Source organism: Oncorhynchus masou, chromosome 11, assembly GCF_036934945.1.
Source record: "Oncorhynchus masou masou isolate Uvic2021 chromosome 11, UVic_Omas_1.1, whole genome shotgun sequence".
In the NCBI taxonomy this organism is placed as follows: domain Eukaryota; kingdom Metazoa; phylum Chordata; class Actinopteri; order Salmoniformes; family Salmonidae; genus Oncorhynchus; species Oncorhynchus masou.
In genome coordinates this window covers 2,882,883-2,888,491 of record NC_088222.1, presented here as the reverse complement: position 1 = coordinate 2,888,491, position 5,609 = coordinate 2,882,883, and positions in this window count along the sequence as shown.

Here is a 5,609-nt window from a genome sequence, read left to right as displayed (position 1 = left end):
ACAGTGGCCATGTGCTGAATGTAGAGACAGTACAGTGGTCATGTGCTGAATGCAGGGACAGTACAGTGGTCATGTGCTGAATGCAGGGACAGTACAGTGGTCATGTACTGAATGCCTGAACAGTACAGTGGTCATGTGCTGAATGCAGAGACAGTGGAGTGGTCATGTATGAATGCAGGGACAGTACAGTGGTCATGTACTGAATGCCTGAACAGTACAGTGGTCATGTGCTGAATGCAGGGACAGTACAGTGGTCATGTGCTGAATGCAGGGACAGTACAGTGGTCATGTGCTGAATGCAGAGACAGTACAGTGGTCATGTGCTGAATGCAGAGACAGTACAGTGGTCATGTGCTGAATGCAGAGACAGTACAGTGGTCATGTGCTGAATGCAGAGACAGTACAGTGGTCATGTGCTGAATGCAGGGACAGTACAGTGGTCATGTGCTGAATGCAGAGACAGTACAGTGGTCATGTGCTGAATGCAGAGACAGTACAGTGGGCATGTAATGAATGCAGGGACAGTACAGTGGTCATGTGCTGAATGCAGGGACAGTACAGTGGTCATGTGCTGAATGCAGAGACAGTACAGTGGTCATGTGCTGAATGCAGAGACAGTACAGTGGTCATGTGCTGAATGCAGGGACAGTACAGTGGTCATGTGCTGAATGCAGGGACAACACCGGAATTCTTGGAAAAAGTTATATTTGAAAATAGAGATGCACTTCTTGACAAAGGTGAGTTTCATAGAAATGGCAGAATATGCTCTTTCTGATACTTTAAAGAAATCACAACGTCTTACCTGCGTCTATCAATTCCAAGCTGCACTCATCTCTATATTGTCACTAATCAGATTTTTGTCAATTTAATCTAGTCTTCAGGCTAACTCTTATTATATATGAATTAGTTTGGGTGTAGTTCCGTGGTAGTTTAGGTGTAGTTTGGGTATAGTTTGGGTATTGTTTAGTTTCAATAGACCGCTGTGCAGGCTGACTGGCAACGTTTGTTTCCCCTTGTTCATCAACTTTGATAGAGTCAAGGATATGTTTTGCATTATTCTAAAGGCCTATTGCAACACACAGCATGTTTTCGATACATTTGATTTGTAATAGAGTTATAGTCAATATAAAACAGTCCTATAACAGCTTCTTTATTTTTACAAAGTAAAACGTCAAAAAGATCAACCTGCAAGGCGGCGGTCAAATTATTAACATGAGTGCCGACGATGATAAATAGGCATAACACAAACTCATCATTACACTATTGTCGTTCTTAATTCATTCAACCTCTTCACCCTCCTTATCATTCACTTAGGCCTAATTTAAATTCAATTGTAAAGTAATGTGCACAATTATCACCCATTCATCCATTTGTCATTCATTCAATGAGGAGAGAGAGAGAGACACATTAGCGCCTGGCTGGGTACCAACGTCCTACAGTACATTGTCTTGGAGCCTGGCTGGGTACCAACGTCCTACAGCACATTGTCTTGGAGCCTGGCTGGGTACCAACATCCTACAGCACATTGTCTTGGAGCCTGGCTGGGTACCAACGTCCTACAGCACATTGTCTTGGAGCCTGGCTGGGTACCAACGTCCTACAGGACATTGTCTTGGAGCCTGGCTGGGTCCTACAGCACATTGTCGGAGCCCGGCTGGGTACCAACGTCCTACAGGACATTGTCTTGGAGCCTGGCTGGGTACCAACATCCTACAGCACATTGTCGTGGAGCCTGGCTGGGTACCAACGTCCTACAGCACATTGTCTTGGAGCCTGGCTGGGTACCAACGCCTGGACATTGTCTGGAGCCTGGCATTGTCTTGGAGCCTGGCTGGGTACCAACGTCCTACAGCACATTGTCTTGGAGCCTGGCTGGGTACCAACATGGGTACCAAACGTCCTACAGCACATTGTCTTGGAGCCTGGCTGGGTACCAACGTCCTACAGGACATTGTCTTGGAGCCTGGCTGGGTACCAACGTTGTTGTCTTGGAGCCTGGCTGGGTACCAACATCCTACAGCACATTGTCTTGGAGCCTGGCTGGGTACCAACGTCCTACAGCACATTGTCTTGGAGCCTGGCTGGGTACCAACGTCCTACAGGACATTGTCTTGGAGCCTGGCTGGGTACCAACGTCCTACAACACATTGTCTTGGAGCCTGGCTGGGTACCAACGTCCAACACAGTGTCTTGGAGCAGCACATTGTCTTGGAGCCTGGCTGGGTACCAACGTCCCACAACACATTGTCTTGGAGCCTGGCTGGGTACCAACGTCCCACAACACATTGTCTTGGAGCCTGGCTGGGTACCAACGTCCTACAGCACATTGTCTTGGAGCCTGGCTGGGTACCAGGGTCCTACAGCACATTGTCTTGGAGCCAGGCTGGGTACCAACGTCCTACAACACATTGTCTTGGAGCCTGGCTGGGTACCAACGTCCTACAGGACATTGTCTTGGTGGGTTAAGTTAGGAATAGGTGTGAAAAAACTGGTTAAAAGGCTTTAAATACTTTTCTGTTTGTTATTTCAAAATTCTGACTAAGCAGCGTAAAATACAAACATTCAGGGAAGGAGCAGTCAGGGAAGGAGCAGTCAGGGAAGGAGCAGGACTTTACAATTTTTTTATGGCTGATTTATTTCATGTACAAAATCAGACGGCTGATTGGATGTTGGCCTGTGGCACTTCTAGAGTTTAACAGGTTAACATTCACCTCATGCTCCTAGACCTTAGTGCTGCTTTTTACACCATCGACCAGCACATTCTTTTGGAAAGATTGGAATCTGTAATTGGCCTACGTGGACAAATTCTTGCCTGGTTTAAATCCTATCTGTCAGGAAGGTATCAATTAGTCTCTGTGCATGGTTTGTCCTGTGAGAAATCAAAGGTACGTTTTAGTATTCCTCAAGGTTCCGTTCTGTGACCACTATTGTTTTAACTATATAAGCTATATACCAGACGACACAAAACTGCACACTCTGATGAAACCCCAAAATTGCCTACCCTGGTATCCTGTGCTTCAGACACAAGTGGATGGCGGATTTAAAAAACAACATTTAAACTTGGACAAAACAGAGATGTTAGTTCTATGTCCTTAGAAAAAAAGAAATCTGCTGTCTGATTTGAAAATGAATCTTGATGGTTGTACAGTCGTGTCAAATAAAACTGTGAAGGAGTTCATCGTTACTCTAAACTAGGGTTACAAAGGGTCGGAAACCTTCTGGGAAATTTCCAGCATTTTTCCAGAAGTTTTCCATGGGAAGTTAAGCCTGGGAATTTGGGGAATATATATATATTTTTAAGTTAACAGTGAACCTTTTTTTGTGGGATACACATAAGACAATTCTAGAACTTGTTTTTTTTGTTTTTGTTAAACTATCCCCAATTCAATAGAATTGCAACCCTCTGCATGCACACTGCATTCTTCCATCACATGTACAGCTGATTCTCAAGTTCTTGCACACTAATGAGATGCTATTGAGCCCACACTACTGCACTGTCTGAGCCCAGAACGTACATGCTTTATGGTAAGTTTTGATTACAATACTGAGTGGGGTGAATATATTTTATATGACATACAGGATTTTTTGATAACTAGCAAATAGTAGCCTACAGCAAAGTTTTTACAAAAAAAAAATCTTATCGTGACAGGAAAATTCCACGGGCACTATCTGATGGGTGGAGACATTTCACTGCAGCTAATGTAGAAGGAAAAACTCTGTACATTTGCAAATACTGTGCCAAATCATATGTGAAGAATACAACAGAGATGCAGAATCATCTGATCAAGTGAATTAAGTTCCCTCAGCGCTCACAACAAGCAACCTCTGACAAAAGACAATTTGGGATGAAAATGATGAATCAGACACAGTATCTATAGCAACAGCTCATGGTATTCCTGGAATCAGAATATTTTTGGGGGGACTCAATGGAGGAACGTAGTCAGAGAAATGCTGATGAATGTCTTGCTGGAACTGTGTATGCAACTGGTTCACCTCTGATGCTCACAGGCAATGTGTATTGGAAGAGATTTCTGAATGTTCTCCGCCAGCATACATCCCTCCTACCAGACATTCTTGATCTACTCATTTGCTGGATGCAGAATTCAACAGAGTTCAAGTGAAGGTCAAGCAAATCATAGAGAAAGCAGACTGTATTGCAATCATCTCTGATGGGTAGTAAAATGTTCAGGGGCAAGCAAGAATTAACTACATCATCTCCACCCCTCAACCAGTATTCTACAAGAGCACAGACACAAGGGACAAAAGACACACCGGTCTCTACATTGCAGATGAGCTGAAGGCTGTCATCAATGACCTTGGACCACAGAAGGTACATATTTGCACTGGTGACAGACAACGCTGCGAACATGAAGGCTGCTTGTTCTAAATGGAGGAGTCCTACCCTCTAAAGTTGAGGAGTCCTACCCTCACATCACACCCATTGGCTGTGCTGCTCATGCATTGAATCTGCTCCTCAAGATCATCATGGCACTGAAAACAATGGATACCATCCACAAGAGAGCCAAGGAAATGGTTCGGTATGTGAAGGGTCATCAAGTTATAGCAGCAATCTACCTCACCAAGCAAAGTGAGAAGAATAAGAGCACCACATTGAAGCTGCCCAGCAACACCTGTTGGGGTGGTGTCATTATGTTTGACAGTATCCTTAAGGGGAAGGAGTCTCCCAAGAAATGGCCATATCACAGTCTGCCGATATGGACAACCCCATCAAGAGGAACCTCCTGGATGATATATTTTGGGAGAGAGAGGTAAGCAGCCTGAAATTTCTGAAACCTACGGCAGCCATTGTACGGATTGAGGGACAGAATGACACTCTGCTTGCAGATGTAAGAGAAAAATTCCGTACTGCCCATCCCATTTCACTGTCGCTCCAAGCAGAGGAAACCGCAGTTGTGAAATGCATCAAAAAGCATGAAGACATCTTCGTTTATTATTTCAGTGAAATATGGAAACATTCAGTATTTTATCTAACGGGTGGCATCCCTAAGTCTAAATATTCTTGTTACATTGTACAACCTTAAATGTTATGTCATAATTACGTACAATTCTGGCAAATTCGTTCGCAATGAGCCAGGCGGCCCAAACTGTTGCATATACCCTGACTCTGCGTGCAATGAACGCAAAAGAAGTGAGACAATTTCACCTGGTAAATATTGCCTGCTAACCTGTATTTCTTTTAGCTAAATATGCAGGTTTAAAAATATATACTTCTGTGTATTGATTGTAAGAAAGGCATTGGCGTTTATGTTTAGATACAGTCGGGCAACGATTGTGCTTTTTTCGCAAATGCGCATTTGTTAAATCATCCCCCAGCGTTGCATCGGGGGGACGGCAGGGCAGCGTAGTGGTTAGAGCGTTGGACTTGTAACCGGAAGGTTGCCCCTGAACAAGGCAGTTAACCGTTCCTAGGCTGAAAATAAGAACGTGTTCTTCTGACTTGTTAAATAAAGGTGTATAAAAAAAAAAATACAGATTGTTATGAAAACTTGAAATCGGCCCTAATTACTCGGCCATTCAGATTAATCAGTCGACCTCTAATCTATACAATGCCTTCGGAAAGTAATCAGACCCCTTGACTTTCTCCACAT